This window comes from Perca fluviatilis, chromosome 17 (assembly GCF_010015445.1).
Source record: "Perca fluviatilis chromosome 17, GENO_Pfluv_1.0, whole genome shotgun sequence".
NCBI classification, from domain to species: Eukaryota; Metazoa; Chordata; class Actinopteri; order Perciformes; family Percidae; genus Perca; species Perca fluviatilis.
Genome location: NC_053128.1, coordinates 36762413 through 36783257, shown reverse-complemented (window position 1 = coordinate 36783257; position 20845 = coordinate 36762413). Strand labels below are relative to the sequence as shown.

At 38.6% G+C, this 20845-nt stretch overlaps 1 pseudogene; it reads left to right on the top strand.

The window, feature by feature from the left end:
- The first annotated feature begins 500 nt into the window (after positions 1 to 500).
- Positions 501 to 20203, top strand: LOC120545282 (annotated as a pseudogene).
- Positions 20204 to 20845: the final 642 nt, after the last annotated feature.

The window sequence follows — 20845 nt, the reverse complement described above, 5'->3', positions numbered from 1 at the left end:
TTTCTCTTTGTTTGAACTAATCAACCCTACCTTACACATTAATACTGGAAAATACCCTTTGGTGTAAAAACACATTAAGTCATTTTACGGCGCGATTTTGAATGACGACCATTCCCCGTAAATAAGGGCTCCCCCTCCCTACAAAAGCCAATTTAACCACTGCTTATAATTATTAATTATTTTATTTGCTGCAACACCAATAAAAGTCTTATCTAAAGAGAAGTCCTCCCTCTCTTCCCCTCTGGTTTCACTGATTATTTGAAGTCAGAGTGTTTCTGTGAAAACATGTGACCCCAGAGGGTCCTCCTCTCTTTCTGCAGATATCTATATAAACTGTTCTCTTCTCTCTCTGCTGCCCCAACATCACAGACCAACAACACAGGTAAGAACACTTTGGAACTGGAAATACTTTACAATGATCAGATCTGGAGACACATCAGATATATATGCATGAAGAAAATGTATTTGCCATAACTAATAACTGCATTTCTTTCTTCCAGACAGTGTCCGTAGTCACCACGTCACCAAGCTTCTGGAACTTCAGATCCATTTCAGTGGACCTCTTTGACCAGGACTTTAAAAACACAGGTATGGATCACAGGTTGGATGGTTCTGAATTAGTCCGTTTGAGAGATGGCCTTTCAAAAGACTTCAGTTTCTAAAGATGGAGTGTAGAGAGAAGTTTCCACATACAGACACCTCTGGTGTTATAATGCCAGAGGTCAGTGTTTGAACTTGATAAATTATTCCATTTCAGATTAAAATCCCATCATGGTAGCACTTTATAATAACTATCCATAATTCATCATTTATTAAGCATTAGTTAACTATTGGTTAATGGTTTGTTCATTATTACTTATTAATTGTTCATACATAATTCATCATCAGTAAAGCATTTGTTCAAACAATTATAAATGGTTTGTTCATAGTAAATAAGGCTCTCGAAAATTATGTTTTTAAATAGAAATTTGACACTTTCCAAGAATTGCAAAAACCATTAGTAAATTAAATATTTTTCCCTTTATAAACTATCTACAAACTATTAGTAATTTATTTGTTTATCATTTGTAAAGCATAGTTCCTACATTCATTCTAATCAGTAAAGCATTTGCAAATACAGTTCGTAAATGGTTGGTCCATAGTAAGTAAGCCCATGTAAAAGGTTTATCAGTATATTTTTTAATATTTCCTACATGATGCATTAACCATTTGTAAATTAAGTAATTTTACCATTACCAACTAGGTATTCAGGAACATAAACGGTTGTTTAAAACTAGGAAGTTAATGATTAACAGACTATCTAGACTTACAGTTGTTCATGCCTTACATAAAATGTTATGATTTAGAAAAAGGCCTAAACTAATAGCTTGGGTGTTAATACATCTGTTACAAATACTTACCAATAATGTAATCCATGATTAACTCATGAGTTACTACTGGTTAGTTAAGTATACTGTGTGAGCCCATCTAAAGTGAGTACTTTCTATGCTTTACAAAGCATTTATAAATGAGTTCCAAAGGCTAACAGAACCTGGACACACACATGTATTGTTCTATTTGGACATGCCTTCAGAAATATGCCTATGGATAGTTAGTGTGTTAATGCATCTTTAACAAGCACTTACCAACACATCAATTCATGATTAACTCATGAGTTACTACTGATTAGTTGACTACTTGATATGAGCCCATCTAAAGTGAGGACTTGCTATGCTTTAAAAAGCATTTATAAATGAGTTGCAAAGGCTAGCAGATACAACAGAAACACAAGTAAACACAGTATTTGTAACCCTTATTATGATGTAGTAAGAATGTACATTTATAAAATAGCTCGTAGTAGTTTTATGTAGTTGATATCAATGTGAATTTGGACCAGAACCAGAAGAAAACTAGATTGTTAAGAGCCAGAGAATTGAACATCAATAAAGAGACTAGGAAACCAAGATAAAGTTTGAGAAGTGTATTAATATACACAGAAACATGGCATACACATATACAGATAAAACACAGGTATGAAAAATAACAACTAAAATAATAAAGTGCGCTCATAAAATAAATCCTTTTCAGTTCTATGAGCTCAATTGTTCTTTGATGACAAGAGTTCAGAGATGTTCAACGTTGGGGCCCATATGAGTTTGGTTTCTGTTTGTCCTACCACCATGAACAAGGAATCCAGGGCAACCCGTATAAGTTCTTAGTCTTGATCCTGTAGCTGCCACCCAGCCCACTGAACTGGGAATCTGTAACCCCTGGAAGACTCTGGGATCTGAAGAATCAATGTGATCCAATATCCCTCTCTGGACCGGACCTCCCGTGCGTAGCGCTTCTCAAATCTCCACCTCCTCCACCTGTAGATAAGGCCAAATCAGTTCTCTCAATTACTATTCAGAAATAAAATCAATTGCTTAGGCTACAATGAAAATAAAATGAGGTCATATTTCATAACCCATATTGAAATATCTAAATCTCTATTCAGTTGTACAACCGTTCTTAAATTTCTTCTCTTACGTATCAAAAGTATATAAATCCCTTTCAGGTATCAAAAGTAAATTTATATTATTTTGTAACCTTTATACAAAAAATACATTTCTAATTCAAGTTTTATGGAACCTACCTTAGTAACATTAACACTATTCTTAATATAATTGCATAAATTGCATGTAAACATCTCTCAAATTGTATTATTTTCCCATAACTTAAGCTACAGTGTTGTAATTTAGAGAAATTAAGACATGTGTGCTTATTTATCCCTCCCTGCACAGGTAACAGTAGAAAGAATGCACTAAATATTAGCCTCTTTATGCTACTTCTCCATAAACTCCAGTTAAACAATTAAACACACAACTTGTACTAACATTCATTCAACAAAATACCCACAGCTAGCAGTAGTGTTGAAAAGCAACATTACTTTCCATAACCAATAGATAGAATCATTAGACTTTTCACAGGCAATACCTGTACTCCGCTAGCCTTTTGTTGCTAATTACCACTGTCTATGCTAATTACCCTATTAGCATATGAATACAGCACCTTAGCTAACCCGTTAGCTTTGCACTATTAACAATAGACAAGATGATGGTTTTCTGCACAACTGTCAGGTCAGCAGTCTTCCCCATGATTGTGAATTCTACTGAACCAGACTAAGAGGCCATTTAAAGGCCCAGGAACCCTTTGCAGGGCTTTTGGATTAATTAGCTGATTATAGTGGGACACTTTGACCCTACGATATTGAACCTTTTCACAATATTCTAATTTTGAATTTGGGGTTTTCATAAACTGTAAGCCATAATCATCAAAATTATAACAAATAAAGGCTTGAAATTTCTAGCTTTGCATGTAATGAGTCTATAATAATATCTTAGCTTCACCTTTTAAGTTGAATTACTGAAATAAATTAACTTTTGCACAATATTCTAATTTTCTGAGTTTCACCTGTAAACTGCTGATGTATTCTCAGCTCTGATAGCCGACAGCTGTCTGCTCTGAGCACTGACCAAAATTTGGTCTTTTGATCCGGGCTGTGGTCCGGGGGAGGTTTCACACCTGTAATTTTGGTTAAAAATTTGAAAGTCTGGACCAAATGAGGTAGGTGTGAAAACGCCCTAACATTAGACCGAGATGACCTCACTATAGACGATGCAGCTCCTCTGTCTCTTCTCTCCCATGCTGCTGCTGGGGCATTCGGGTGAAGTGGCATCGGCACATGCTCTTCAATATCACGTCTCCTTAAGTCCTCTAATATTTCCTCATTTGTGTCATCAACACATCCATGATTCATGGAAATATTGTATAAAACAAGGTCATATTTGTCCTTGTATTTATGTATGGTTTGCAAAAATGGGAACTGCTGGTTCTGTGAGATGAGAGAAGCAAAGTGTACGTGTGGTGTGTAAAGTAAGGCCCAGAATGCACCCTTAAAATAGCATCTGAATAACGCGCCACTGACTATAGACCAGGTTTTTCCTGGTCAGTGGCAGAATTGTTTTCTGAAACTGCAAAATAGCAAACGTTTGTGCCGGAACACGCCTCCTCTTTGCTGAACCGCCCCCGGGAGCGCAAGTTCATTCCCTAATTTACCGACGTGAGTCTGTGGAGGGAAAAGTCCGCTGTGCGTCGGGTGCAAAATAGAAATTATACATGCGTCGGTGTACAAAGCCAGCTGCGCTGGGTGTAAGATAGGGCCTGTTGTGGAAGTTTTCCTTGAAGCAGCAGAGTTAGTGATATTCATGATAAAATCAAAACGAATATCGACTGTTTGAGGATTAAACCAAAGTTTGGTCTTTGAGTATTTATTTACATTTGCAAATGGAGAAAACACAGTTTCAAAGGTACACGCAGCACAACTGAAAATGTCTTTCCTAACTAGAAACCTAAAAATCAAAACATCTTATAGTGAAGAAACTCCATTAAGCCACCCCTCTTCAAATATCTTTAGCATGCTGCCACTTTTCTAAAAAATACCATAGACAGTCAGATGATTTTACAACCTTCCATTCTGCTCCAGTGTCTCCTACATTAGACTAAACACCTGCTTATCTCAGGAGACACAAAGAGACACGGTTTGTGGCCTTCTCGACTTCGTCTGCTAAAAAGTCAACAATGTGAGAAGGTTCAAGCTAGTAGAACTAAATAACTCTACTGGGCTATAGTTCACGGTTGCCAACTATTTCACTTGGAGCCTTTTGAATCTACACATGAAGAAGTTAAATCTTGTGACGTTATAAAACAATCATTAAACCAATGCTTAATATCATTAAACAAATGGTTAAAATAAAATTTGCCACCACAGTTGACCCTTTTGATTACAAAATAATCACAAAAATAAATTTTACTTTTAAAGATTCAACCCTATGGATATTCATGTCTATTTCTTACCTGTTAAATGGAAAGGTACAAAAAAACCCTCTTTTAAATAGTAGCAAGCATCCACGTCAAAGAATAAAACAAAATGAATCAATCTCCCACACTATCAGAGACGGTGTCCAAACATCATTATCATATTCAGAAAGACGGAATACGTCAGAAGGCTCAATCATATTTACCATAAGAATGAAGTTAACTCTTTTTCTTGATTAGGGTAACGACATAGCAAACAAAACAAAAAAACAAATCCGAAGACCAAACATAATCTGCTAAAAACCCTAGACCTGAATGTCACTGGTTAATGTCACATCAGAATAGTGCCTTATAATTTGCGTAAAGATTGTGTTATGTATTTAACCATTAAAATAACCTGGTGTGAAGTGTGAACATTTACTAATTTCATATTTACCCATACGGCGAAGTCAAATTTTCCAATAAGCTGATAATTCAATTATCCAATGCCATCAAATGCTTCCCCCCCTTTGGTTATTTTAATATAAATCAATTGAAGCACGCTCAGTGCAATTATCAAAGCTCTCACAGAGTGAAAGTTGAGAAGAATCAGAATCAAACTGACCCCTCCTTGTCTCTAACCTCATTAAGTGCTGTCAGAGCACAAATAAAATTCAGTTATTCTATGTGTGTGGTTTCACTGGAAATAGCTTATTTCTGTGAGCGAAGAAATAGTGAACAGAAATCAGTATAACCTACATCACGTATACATTTCCAAACTAAACCCAAGTAATTCCTTGTTAGAAAATGTGTCTATTAGATAATCTTTCAAAAGTCTTAGTCAAACGTGGTGTTTATGTCGTCAAAATGTGGAAAGTGAAATTACTTCAATGTAATAAAAGATCCACAAGGAACTTTTCCTAAGTTCTAAAGCACACAACGAAATGGCCTAGGTCTTTATACTTAACTTTGTTCAATATTAACAATATTGCTGTTTAGGAATAATTTACTTTCTTTCATCAATAATCTATCAGTTAGATTTGTGTGGTCATGAGGAACCACATAAGGTACAAAACCCCAATTAGCCCCAATTTAGTAGCATTCGTATACCAACCATCCCAATGCCTATTATCGGAACATAAGAGTGGACGTGAGTTAATCATTACAGTAATATTAGCTCTGTACTACTACTTATTGTATTCCAACCACCATTTTCTCATTGATATGGAAAGCAGTGAACGCATCACCCGTCTTTCTTTCCATGTTCTTCACTATTGTTCCTAAAGTGTTTTTGTATGCAAATGTTGGGAGGAATGGTTACACGTTTTTTATCATATTTTTCTCTCATCAAAAATAAAATGCAAAACCATAAATGCAATAGAAAATCATAAATGCAGCAATGAAGAATAAACACACTACAAATGTGGAAACCCCCCATGTTCTTCTTGAAGGGTACCTGTTGCAGTCCTTTCTGTCCTCCTGCTCCTGTGTGTGTGTCACAGAGGAATGTCAGATGCTCCTCAAAAGAATGTGCAGTGAGTGTGTGTGTGTTCAGAGAGAGAGAGGTGGTGTGTCCTCTACAATTGTGAAGTATATTCTGCTGTCACTGTCAGAGAATGTGCTGTGGTTGTCAGAGAAGAGATCAGTATCACTGCTGTCTTCTGAAATGATTTTAAACAGCAGGCTACAATAGCAGTATGTAGCTTCTGGTTTTTCCTCCTTGGAAAAACTTCTCATTTTCCCTCCTCTCCTGTGTCAACTGTGTGCCGGAAAAACTCCAGTTTTCCCTGTCGCTTCAGAAATGGCACGTGGGTGACTCAGCAGAGGATCTGCTCGTCACTTGTTGCAGGTTGTAGAAAAACCTGTCCTCCTCTCCTCCACATCTGGAACCTTTTGTAGTGATGCGTGTATCCAGGTGACTCTCCCTGGTACCTTTCACTGCCCTGTGTGTCACTGGAAGGATCTCGATGGTCTCTGTCACCGTCTATTTGCCAATCCTTCCTCCTGAAGTTGTATCACCACAGAATCCCCCGGGCTTGACACCTGGATTTTTACGGCCAAAAGAGCAGAAGAAAATTCTACGCAACCTAACCTCATACATACCTACCCTTATACTGCCGTGGAAGAAATAGGTGTTTTTGTTTATGGGCCTCTCCCTATGTATGTATAGATAAAGAAAAAAAATCTTTAGAGCAAAATTCTTTAGAGCAGATCAGAATCAACAAAACAAAAACAATTACTATTGCATCCCCTTACACTACTGTGTCAATCAGGGGTAGATGATCCTTTTGTTACAGTTGAACTATCAATTTTGTCAATTTTGTTCTCACCTAAGCAGATTTTTTCTTTAAATGTACAATTGTTAACTATTCTATCACTTTGGTTATCCAAGGTCTTTTAAACTGGAGCTACAGTGATGTCACAACAAATGTTTCAAACGTCTTTAGAAAAATGATTTAACAATATTTATTTCCCTTGCTACTTATTTAGCATTGCTATACTATATCCCTCCTTTTGAGACATGACAAAGCTCATGACTCAAAAGCAATATAAATAATCTGTTTAATATACTAATCCTTAACATTGTTCTAGGTTTTACAGCAAATCCTGTTTATCAGTAACCAAAGTTCAATGAATAATTTCTTTAGGGGAATTTTACCACAGTAAATTTTTCAACATCAACTAATTTAAAAAAAATTTGGTATAGCAACTCAAAAACTCATTAGAGTACGATATGAAATGTACTACTTTTAGGATTAAATCTAATTTAAACCTTAATTTATTCAATATCACCATTAAACTAAGACGAATTACCCAAAATACATTGTTTATGTCATTTTTTATCTCCAGTTTACAAACCAAAGTAACACTAATTACTATCTGCTAGTTCCAAGAATCATTACAACTTAAAGTTTTTAGCCTTCTATTTATCCAAATTGTTAACTGTTATGGGAAGCATCATATCATATAACATTCAACAAAAATGTATATCTAAATCATTTCTTTAAACCAAAATTTCACTTGTACTACTCATGTTTGGTTTTAGCTGTGTCTTATCTCTGTGTGGTGTGTGTTTGTCTCCTCCTCTGGCTGTCCTCTCTCAAAGAAAGAAGGATTTCTCCAGTGTACATATAAACACACTGTTATTCTTTCTGTAATTTATGGCATCATTAATTACAACTCAATGTATTCCTCATAAAGGTGTGTCAAGGTGTACAGCTTACCATCACCCAGAACCTTTCTGCTGGAACTCTGAGAAAAGAAAAACGTTAGACGAAACAACAGAGAATGAAAACATTTAACATTCCCTGATCAGAATGTTATGTTTAGCTGTGGGAGATATTAGGTGCTCGAGCATGGACCCTCTGCATTTACTGCTTGAAGGTCCTGACTAAAACAAAACTTTAACAATCATAATAATAATCATGCCTCTTATTTATGTTACTTGAGAGAATATGTGTACGTGTTGGAGAATCTAAACACGGAACTATAAACCCCATCCGTCAATAAAGAGTTAAAAACACGGTCGGATTTCTGTCGATTACTTCCTGTTTTAGCGTGTACTGATGTTTCTGGGGCCTGTAGTCTGAAGGCAGCTTGATGACTACAGGTTGACCATTTGTCTATCAATCCACGTCACATTTGTGTGTTTTGCCCAGAGATAACGCTGTACCTGAGACAAAAAGTGGTGAAACATCAGTAGATAAAATGTCGTTTTTAACCGTGTGAATATGCCTGTTTTTAGTCACACGATCACTGAATATGTGAACACTGTGAATACAACACATACGGTTGTTGTATGGGTTTTCTATAGTCTCCTGTCAATGGAGACAAATAAACACATTATCAATAGTGTCAGTCCAGTCAGTCAATTTTACAAATAGTCACAAGGTGTCCTAGGTCTGTCTCCTCTTCTGTTGGAGACAAAGAAACATGAATGTGAGCTTTTGAGTTAGAATTTCTGAAAAACTTCTGTAGTTTATCAGTCAAGGTAACAGCCACTGTGTATATGCCAGTAGACAAAAGAGAACTCATACTCGTCCTTTGATTTGTTCAAAAAACATTTCAACGTAATCTTCATCAGGGTCAAAAGGTGACAAAAGGAATGCATGTAATATTTGTGATTCCTTAATCTTAACTAAAGGTGTCCCAATTTATGTTACCGTAATCAGGAGATTAACAGACTGACATGGTACGTGTTCCATTATAATTTGTAAACAAAGGCATACTTTTAGGCTGCAACAAAAATAGAAAAAAGAGTGATTTTTATCAAACCGCACAACTTTAAAGCCAATGTCTTCAATTTCAAATAGACATTTTCAAATGTCTGGCTGCCAAACTTTCAGGACACTCAGATGAAAGGGAGAAAGAAACAATGAACATTTTCCTTTCTTATCTAGTTCAGGATCCTAAGGATCTGAATATAGTCAAATCATAAGAATGGTGAACTTCTCTGAGATAACCATTCTTCTAACCATTTCTCTAAAGAAAAAACTAGTTTACCAGAGAGCTTCTGATTTGAAGAACAAAACTTCACTAAACCCAAATTATTGCTCCTGAATCAACTAAGAATCCAATTTTCTTCCCTTATATAATTAACATCATGCTAGGCAATTTGTATACACACCAGACAAACAGATTGAATACGTGGAAATATTTTCCAAAAGTTATTTCTGTTAACCGTGCTGTTTTTTTGCATCTAATTTGATCTGTCTAATCGTGTGGGGAGTGTTTGTAGCGCGCAAAAAGGCATGTCTTCATTGCAAGCATGTGTATGTACCTGTATGTCTGCATGAACTGTTTTTAGGGATCTGGCAGTCCCAGCATCGGGGAAAACTGCAAAGACAGTTTCATATTCACAAACGCTTCAATAGCTTTGGCAGCAAAAGTCTTACCATTACATCAGGAACGTGTACAGACATTCTAGGTGACCGGCTCAAGTAAAAATCTAATAGTTAACACTAAACTGAACAAGCTGCTATTCTGTTCATTTTACATGAAAACAGCGCTGCACCAAAAAACTTTTCTTGAGGGATAAAAAGCAGATGCAGCCTTGAGAGATGTACAGTAGATATTGGTTGTCAGGTTTCATGCAGTCAGAGGCAGGGCTGATTACAGACACCGCCTCAGTGTGGTCATTTTAGCCACCCTGTAATTCACAGTTGCATCATTTACGAGAAATTCTCAATCCGTCAGGTGTTGAGGTTAAACCAATGTTAAAAGTGCACATTAAATCACTACCTAAACCAAATAAGTGGACATAATCATACACCAAGAATTGTTTTTCCCATGTACAGGAGAGAGGAACAGAGAATTGTTCTCTAACTGTTTGATCTGTAACCCCAATTAACCAAATAGAATGACCAAGTAATCTTCAGTGTCAAATCTTTAGCTCTAATAATCAAGTTATGTGAGTGGAACCCCTTTAACTTTACCCTCAGTAGTAGGCATTTTCTTCTAGGTTTCAGAAGATAACATACTATAATAGTTTAACTGAATAGATTCTTTTTCAGAACTTTCTAACCTATCAATTGTCCCTAATAGCAACACAAAAAACAGTGTATCAGTGCAAAGCATTTCTTCATTGCATGAAGCGAGTGGGTGTGTGTTTTTTAGCACTACCTTCCTCATCAGCTGTTGGACTCAGTCAAACAGAGGGACAGGTGCTGTTCTTTGTCTGAGGTGTTTTTGCTTTTTCTTCGGGCAGTTACATACCCAATGTCCAAAGTCCTTGCAGTACAAACACTGGTCTGGGTTCTAGGGCTCACCATTTTGCCCACGGTACCCGCCTCGGCCTCTTCTGGCTCGACCACATCCTTCGTGGGAGCGGCCTTTTTCAGGCCCGCGCTCCATATGTTGCCCACCAGCCTGTTGTAACATGCAGACAAACGCTTCAAACATGGTTTTCTCACATACTCGTTGGTCTTTCCCCCCGATGCAGGTGTGACGGATGCTGTCAGTCCTGTCCCAGAGTTTAGTCTGTGTCCTCTTCGTCCCTCCGTTTCTCCAGCTTGTCTTCCTGGTTTTTAGAGAAAGCTCAGAAATGGGCTTTGGTTAGAACTGATCAGGAGGTTATTGGTGCATGTGTTTGCATTCTTTCCCTAGATCACTGTTTTATCTATATTTTAAAAGATTCTTTGTTTTTCCTGTAAACAGTCTTTGTTTTTCCTGTACTCAGTAGCTTTAAATCCTTAATCTTAATTATTGATTTTCCCATTAATTTTCTTTCTACTTCTTCTAAAATCTTGCTTTAACCTTCTCAGTGTCTTTGTACACAAAGATCCGTTTCTCGGAAAGCCAAAACTTTTGACCAGTAGGCCTATGACAGACATCGCAAACATTCCGGTCCATATTTATGAGCAGGCCTAATTTCACCCACAGTTGCATCACTGGGACGGGGAATTTCTTCTTGCCTGATTGACCCTTGGACCTTATAGTATACTATGTCTTGGTCGATGTGATCGTCACCACACCGCGAGGTTATTTGTTCGGGAAACTTGCGTGAAAACCCGTGTACAGCCCTGCGGACAAAATCAACTTAATAGTCAAATAACTCGACCTATTTAGTATGTTTTGCCTTGTTGCAGTCTGTCTCTAAATAATCAAGAGGCTCTTCTAAAGAGTTTAGACTATTTGTTTTTATTCGGGAAACTTTTATGAAAAACCCGGTGCGACCCTGCAGTCAAAAATCTAACTATCTTTTTTTTGTTTTACTCTGCAGTCCGCCTCTTTAATCAAGAAACGTGCTATCAGTTTCGTAGATTAATTTTTAGGCCTTTGCCTACTCTGCCAGTTCTCTTACTGGTCTTGTCCGTCAATCAATTGTCTTATCACCATATGGGAATTCAATCATAAATATGTCCGTGTCTGCCAAAAGATGTCATTCATAACCTCAGTTATATCTTTGTCCTATCTGACCCAAAAAATACCCAGTTACTCACTTCCCAAAAGTCAGAATTAGTTTCATTTATGCTCTTTAGTTAAGAGAATGATTTCGCCAATTATTCATTACTTAATTCGTTTAGCAACAGTTGCTTGTTTAGGTTTGTTCAAAACCTTGAATTCACAATCCAATTGTAATTAATCAATTTTATCTTACCGTGCTGCTTGAAATCTCTTCCTGTTCGTTTTTTTTAACGGAGTGGAAAACAGTCAAGAGCGCTCCGCGGTCCTAACCCTCTTCTCTCTGAAAAACTTTTTTAAAGGTTTAGAGGTATGAGGCAGGTGATTTTTGATCCCTGGATAGCCAGTCATCAGCGACCCAACGGAGCTCTTTTCTCTGTTAACTCATCCGTCCTGCCGAGACAACGCCAAAATGTCATGGAAGTTTTCCTTGAAGCAGCAGAGTTAGTGATATTCATGATAAAATCAAAACGAATAACGACCGTTTGAGAATTAAACCAAAGTTTGGTCTTTGAGTATTTATTTACATTTGCAAATGGAGAAAACACAGTTTCAAAGGTACACGCAGCACAACTGAAAATGTCTTTCCTAACTAGAAACCTAAAAATCAAAACATCTTATAGTGAAGAAACTCCATTAAGCCACCCCTCTTCAAATATCTTTAGCATGCTGCCACTTTTCTAAAAAATACCATAGACAGTCAGATGATTTTACAACCTTCCATTCTGCTCCAGTGTCTCCTACATTAGACTAAACACCTGCTTATCTCAGGAGGCAGAAGGAGACACGGTTTGTGGCCTTCTCGACTTCGTCTGCTAAAAAGTCAACAATGTGAGAAGGTTCAGGCTAGTAGAACTAAATAACTCTACTGGGCTATAGTTCACGGTTGCCAACTATTTCACTTGGAGCCTTTTGAATCTACACATGAAGAAGCTTAACCTTGGGACGTTATAAAACAATCATTAAACAAATGGTTAAAATAAAATTTGCCACCACAGGCTCTATAACTTTAAGTGTGCAGATGATACAGCTTTGCTGGGGCTTTTAAAACCTGACAAATCCTCCTCAGGTGGTTCGAAAAAGAGGAGGGGAACTTCATTAAATGGTGTTTTGATAATTTCCTTGAGGTCAATGGGCCTCATTCACCAACCGTTCTTACGAAGAAATGTGTTCTTAAACACCACTTTCGCACTTTTTACGAAGATTCTGACATTCACTAATGTTTTCTTATCTTGGATTTATTCGTCTTAGCTAAGAACAAAATCTAAGAACACTCGAGAGCACTCTTGTTCATTTGAGTGATGACAATTTGCTCCAAATAATTGGTTACTGCATTTTATTTAATTATACAGTCGTTTACAATGATAGTATTGTACTGTAGCCTAATGTATTTCTGATAATTTGTTGAAAAAGAAATAATAGTAGCCAAAGAAACACTGCAAATTACATCAGCAATTAAACTGATTAAATCCCGTGTTATTTGGTGATTGAACACGCTATTTATAGGGGCAAAATGCAGTGGTTAGCCCCGGTTAGATTTCTCCCGCCATGGTATCAGAAATGTACAAAAAGCAGTCTATCAGCAGTGATCGTTAGAGAGCACGTCCAAGAATAGCGCGCACACGCGCTTCACAACGCGAGTGGGCACGCGTCCCACTCTGAGAAAAGGGAGAAAGAAAAAAGAGACGGTTGAGATGGCATCTGTGCATCCTTGAGAACTGTAAGTCGTATAACTTATGTTGTCAGTTTATTTAAGCCTGTATTATTAGTCTATAGTTCTTGCTATTTTTTTGTTTCAACTTCACCTGCTAGCTAAATTGCACGTGGCTGTTGATTCAATATAATAACGATTGCTCTACGCCCTTGCTCACGTTTGTATTTTAGGTGCATAATTTACAGGCTGAAGTAGTTACACTGCGTTAAGACACTAGAAGTGCCAGAATTCCATAACTACTAGAACTGCCATGATTCCAAACTCTATAATCTCTCATGATAAATACCTAATTACGATATTAATGCATGTATTATCTTAGGATATCTTTAGAACAACGTAATAACGACATGTACATTTTAACGATTTTAATTATACTTTTGAGTAGTAGCCTAATAGTGTTTCAATAATTCATATCCTGGCATAGTAAACCGTGATTATTTCATACATTCATATCCCGAAAAATATTGGGGGAAATTCATTCAACATAATTCACAGCCAAATAACAATTAAAAGTACGTTATTTGAACATGTATAACCTAACCTAACCTGGTACTGCCTCTGTTTTGGTGTCTGCTGCGGTGAGCAGCGCTGCTCGGACCGTTCCCCGCTGCCCTTTTTTCCTCCATAATCTCGGCTCTCAGCTCCTCTGCCAGTTGCTGCATGAACTTCCTCCGGGACATTTTACAGCTGCTGGAAAGGATGTGTGTAATGATTCTGGCCAGTTGTAGCATGTATAAAGTTATATGAACACGTAGACAGCTACCGGCCATCTACATCAGGGGTGCCCAACCTTTTTTGACCTAAGATCTACTTTTCAAGTAGCCAACCTCCCGAGATCTACCAGTCCAGTGTCAACATTGCAAACCCACACACATTGTTTCCAGCCTGCAGTAACTAACCTCACAACTCTTGTTGTCAACTACTAGACATCACAACACAAACCCTCCCTCTCTCAAACACACAAACAGACAAATTCCTCTCACAAAGTTGCCAGTTTGCACACTGCGCTGTAGCACAAACCCGCTCTCTCTCTGCGCTCTCTCACACACACACTCACACACACACTCACACTCACACACACACGACCAATCTGCATGATGAGCAATAGTCATAACTGACCTTAATATGAACCAAACAGAAAAATAAACCAGATATAAAACAGGTAGATCTGAGTTTAAAAAAAGGAAATCACTTTCTACCTTAGTGGGAGACCTGGCACTGGGAGGAGGAGGCTAGCTTCTCGTAGTCAGGAGTGTAGGAGCCGGTTGCAAGGCGTAGGCAGGCTGCAAGGTGGTCATCAGTCATTGTTGATCTGTACTTGGACTTGATGATTTTCATGTGTGAGAAAGCAGACTCGCACAAATAAGTTGATCCAAAGAGAGCTGTCAGGTTCAAGGCACATCTTCTGAGATTGGGATACTTCTCCACCAGTAATTTCCAGAACGCTACATGCTCTCCAGGTTGAGTGGATGTTGATCTGGCTTTGATCTCAATGTCATTTTGCAATGTCAGAATCTCATCCTCAAGAGCGGAGCTTTCCAAGTCGAAAAGTGATTTGACTTTGGCCGCAATGTCACCAACATCAATACTTGGACCAAATGGATAACACATATAGCTGGCTACAGGCTCGATGGATGCAAAGTCAGTAAAACGCCCGTCATTGAATGGCTTCTTGCGTTTAGCAAGGACGTGACTGACGCGATAGGAAGCCATAGTTGCGGCCTTACCCTGGGTCTTCGGTTTGGTGAAGATTGACTGCTGTGCTGCAAGCTGTGCTTTTAAATCCCGCACTTTTGTGGCGTGTAAAGGCGTTTTTGCAGGGAAATCCCTCTCGTAGCTCCCGTGTACTGTTTTAAAATGCCGCTCCAGATTCCCTTTCTTTGCCAACGCCACCGTTGCATTGCAGATCAAACATACAGGCTTTGAATGAGAATAAACAAAAAAATAATCTTCCTCCCATTCAGGGTGAAAATGGTAGGTCTTAGCTCGTTTCCCTTCAGCCATGTTAACGTTTAGGAGCGTGTAACCTCTCTGTTCGCTAGCTTCTAGCTACTGTTGACAGCTGTCAACTTCCTGTCCTGCATGTCACGCGCGACCATAGGTTAAACGTGACGTACTTTTTTATTTTTCTCTTTTTTTTGTGGACGTGCGCAGGCAAGGACTCATGATCTCTTAATACATCCATGCTCATGATAGGCTGTAGTGTACATTTAATACAAAATATAAAACCCACCCAAATTTTCTTTATGTTTTTTTCATTTTTTCCTACACCCCTCGCGGTCGACTTGGGATCAATCCGCGGTCTACCAGTAGATCACGATCGACTGGTTGGGCACTCCTGATCTACATGTACCGCGCCTTTCACAGAGCGATCGCCCGGCGCTTTTCTTCTGATTCAGAACCGAGTCCATCCACGACGTAGCCTACGTTACCGAATCTGGCTTTGCCTTCGGCCCATCGGTGATGGGCCGAACTTGTTACTCGAGACCGCTAGTTACGTTTCTCTGACAGAGACTATGATTATTACTCAGCAACCAAGATGCATCTTCAACCACGCAAAAGATTAAAAACAAAACCACGAAAATCCGAGCGGTCAGTATGACCGTGTATGGCCGAAATAGGTCAAAGGGATTGTATTTTCTTTGCCTTTTGTGTAATGTATATACAAACAATTTTAAATGAAAATACAGGCTATTTTAGGAAAAGCCAGGTACCAGCAGGATTGTATTTTTTTATTTAGCAAAGTTATTACAAATATAAATTTCAAAACGGTCAAAATGACCGTCCTGGCCGTTCTAGTGTTAAGGAACAGGCCACAGGGGTACCATCTAGCAGCATGTATGCTAGATGGTACCCCTGGACCGTCCTGGCCGTTCTAGTGTTAAGGAACAGGCCACAGGGGGACCATCTAGCAGCATGTATGCTAGATGGTACCCCTGGACCGTCCTGGCTGTTCTAGTGTTAAGGAACAGGCCACAGGGGGACCATCTAGCAGCATGGAGCTACTCAGCCTTAATGGGACACCTCTTTATTATAGTTATTTTTCCAAAAGCCAAGAAAAATCAGATGCACACAGCAAGGCTGCCAACTTTGCCACTGAGGCAAATATGCAATTAGTTTCATTATGAATGGTTTCATTCTATACTTTGGGTTTTGGTTTCCCTATGAAGAATTTCTTGTAAAATTCATTTTGTAGACCCACAGTTCCTCAAAAATAAAGTTCAATCAAAACTGAAAATATACTTAAAGACTTCTTTGCACGGGAAATGGTGCTTCACCCAGAGTACTTTTAACCACTTCCTCAATGACTGCATAAAACTCTCTGCAATGAGCACAAACACTACTGCCCAATGTACTCCTGAGACTTGTAAGTCTTAACTAGCTTCTTAATATGCTAAAAACCCTCTTTTCACACTCTTCAACAGTGTGAACCTTGAGATTGCTATGTCAGTAAAATGATGTGGCAGTGGACAGCGACAGAGGGTGACATGAAGAGATAGATATTTAGACTTTTACTGACCTGTGTAAAACTGTCAGCGTCAGACTAGAGTCTACAGAGAATGACTATTTCTGAGCATCATAGACCGTCTGTCTGTCTGTCTCTTTAAGTGCTAAAGGCTGTGTTCACTTTTCTCAACAGGTTGGAGATGGCCTCAGATAACAACATTGCTGCCCTGGGTCGACCTTTCACCCTGGGAATGCTCTATGATGCTCGGAGAGATGAACTGATCCCAGGTAAGTGTTGACTACATACAAAATGTTTCTAAATCTATCTGTCTCAGTTCTACTATAGAGATAAAAATAACCATTCAGCCCTAATCCTAACCCCTAACCCTATGAAAATGATTAGCAAATGCTTTATAATTCCACTTTGTAGTTGTGACCATTTATTAGTTGACTAAATAATTGATGCATGATAAATTGTTGGTATATTATCCTGCACGAATATGAAAAATTAAATTAAAAATACTGTTGTAGAATTTCAGCCGATTATTAAGTCCATGAAGCCATTTTTACAACATCCCTGGAACAGGGTTGCTGTATTTTCTTATACTACACTATGAATTTTATTCTTGTATTTCATGTAAAGCACTTTGAGTTGCCTTGTTGTTGAAATGTTCAAAGAAAGCTGCCTTGTAATATGAAACCTGACTCTGATTGAGGATTGTTTCCTAATTAGAAAACTGTTTTTATGGTCAATTACGTTGGTACTGCAGAGATCAGGGAGTGAGATTATTAGAGCAGAAAACATTGTTTTGGTGTCAATCTTGATTGTCTGTGCAGTTTTCTAACTCTTTGCATTAGAGCGGGGCTGAGCTTTGTCACCTGACAAAACACACACACACACACACACAATGAATATAGAAACTGTTTAGGGAACTGCTGACAGAAGAAAAAGCTGCAACATGTAGAAATCTAAATGATTTTTATTAGTTTTCTGTGACTTTACATTCTAATTATTTTCCTGCTTTATCAGATGACTGATGGTTTCTAATTTCTATAGGTTTGACATTGTGGGATAATAAAACTCTACAAGGCAAGATAACTGAAAGCTCTCAGCGCTTCAATGAGTTTAAAATGGCTGCTTCTGACTCCACTGAATCCAAGTGCACTCTGCTGGATGTTGATGCTTCTCTGAAGGCCAGTTACCTGAGTGGACTGATTGAAGTTGGAGGATCTGCCAAGTATCTGAATGATCAGAAGAAATTCCACAATCAGAGCAGAGTGATATGTCAGTACAAAGCTACCACCAACTTCAAGCAGTTAATGATTAAACAACTAACCATGGAAACCCAACAGATGGATGTCATTAAGAAGAGCTCAGCAACACATGTAGTCACAGGCATCCTTTATGGGGCAAATGCTTTCTTTGTGTTTGACAGTGAGAAGGTAGAGGCCAGCAGTGTTCAGGACATCCAGTGCAGCATGCGAGCTGTGATAAAGAAGATTCCTAAAGTTGATATTGAGGGGGAAGTTAATCTTCAGCTGACTGATGAAGAAAAAGCCCTGACACAGAAATTCTCCTGCAAATTCTACGGAGACTTAATTCTTGATAGCAACCCTGCAACATTTGGGTAGAAGGCGTGAATGCCTACAAACAAATCAAGCTAACTGGAAGAGAAAAAGGAGAGAATGCTGTTCCAGTGAAGGTCTGGCTGATGCCGCTGGAGAATTTCAACTCGGAAGCTGCTGAGCTGAAGAAAGAGATCAGCTCTGAAGTAGTTGGGAAGGTGCAGTATCATCTAGATAAATTAAGGGAAATAGGAATGAGATGCAACGATTCTCTGGAAGACAAAGTGGTGGAGCAGTTTCCTGTGATTCGAGAAGAGTTGAGAACTTTCCAAACATTGTGTGGTAAACATGCAACTAACCTCCAGCAGGCTTTGGCAAAGAAACTTCCCTCCATCCGTGAAGGAAAAGAAGATGAGAGCTCACTGAACCAACTCTTTGAAGACAGAGAGAAGTCACCATTTAGTCAGGAAAAACTAACCAAGTGGCTGGAACATAAAGAGAGAGAAATCAACGTCATCAGATCCTGTGTAGATACCATGGAGGGAATAAAGATCGTCCCAAATCAGTCAGCGCTGGACAGACAGGTTTTTGCTCGAGGTGTAGAAGATGCTCTGTGCTTTGTTTTCACTTCAGTGGAAAGGGGTGATACCTACCTTGATGTGATGGCCGGCTACTTGGACTACCCTAAATTAGGAAGTACCAATGAAGATCCATGGTACTACTCAAATGAAGTTTTAAACAAAATGAGAAAAAAAGCCAAAGCTTTCCAGCACTTTGCCAACGCACAGAAGAGCAACAGTCGATTCTGTTTCCTCGTAGCAGCCATTGCTAACAAGAACTACACAGGAGCGACCATCTACCATTACGAGAAAGGCAATCTGGTCAGTGAAGATTTTTCAAACCTTGAAGTCAAATCTTCATCAGATACCTGTGACATATTATGATTACAAGAGAGTGAGCGAAATTCCTTTTCCCTATCAAGGCTGTAGCAGAGTTGGGGTGTATCTGGACTGGCCTGCTGGCACTCTGTCCTTCTACAGAGTCTCCTCTAACACACTGAGGCTCCTCTACACCTTTCACACCACATTCACTGAGCCTGTTTACCCAGGACTCTGGGCTTATTAGGAAACCAACTTTGCGTATCTCCGTCCAGTTGAACAAGGGCAGTGATGAAGACCTGTTAGATTCTTGGTCTATAAATAGTGATATGGGTTTACAATTTATCTTGAACATGCTTCACAAATTTAAACAATGCATTCAAACCCAGAGGGACCAGGAACATTGATGATTTAATCAATAGGTGGCTGATTGATTTGATGCACAGCCTTCTTCTGGAACTGGTTAGTACTTTACAGATTCATAATATGTTTAAACTTTCATTGTTTGATGGATAAGATATATTTTTAATAGTACATTTCTGTTCTAATTCTTGATACTTAAAGATAAAGAGCTTATATCGATACACAATTGCTTCGTCAACACTTGTATGTTGAAATTATTGTGTTGGTGATAGGATATAAATTAGCTTAAGTGCCTTTTTGATTTATTTAGCTTTTTTTTTCTTTTCTTCTTTGTGCGGTATTTTTGAAATAGTTGTCTTTTCAGAATCCAAGAGGAATCATTACGTTTGTCTTAACGTCTGTACCTTAAAGGGGTGATAGAATGCAAAACCGATTTTACCATAGTCATAGTTGAATAACCTCAGTTCGGTGGGTAAATAGGACATACATAGAAGCTCAAAGTCCCACTGACACCCCTTTACTATGAAAATCTCATATTTTGAAACTGCCGCTGAAAACGGGCGAATCCCAACAAAGCTGAGTTGGTTACGCAAGCGTCTCAAAATCCGGAACCTTTGTCAGCCCATGGGTGTATTAAGAGAACAGTCGCCCCAACATTTACATAGGCTACACAACTGACCTGAGATCAGGTAGAACATTTACATAGGCTACACAACTGACCTGAGATCAGGTAGAACATTTACATAGGCTACACAACTGACCTGAGATCAGGTAGAACATTTACATAGGCTACACAACTGACCTGAGATCAGGTAGAACATTTACATAGGCTACACAACTGACCTGAGATCAGGTAGAACATTTACATAGGCTACACAACTGACCTGAGATCAGGTAGTACATTTACATAGGCTACACTACTGACCTGAGATCAGGTAGTCTTCTGAATCTAGCTAGGTCACGCAGATCTCTGCTATTCCATTACAAAATTCACTTCTGAAACTTTTTATGCGAGAAATCAACTATGTAAAGCTCAAATATGGGCCGTTTTACGAAAATGGATGGCTAATTGCAAATTTTGTCCGACTGTGGGTCGGAGTTCAGCGCTGGTGCTGCCTGTGTTGCTGCCTCGCTGCCCAGCCTGCCTTCCTTCACAGAC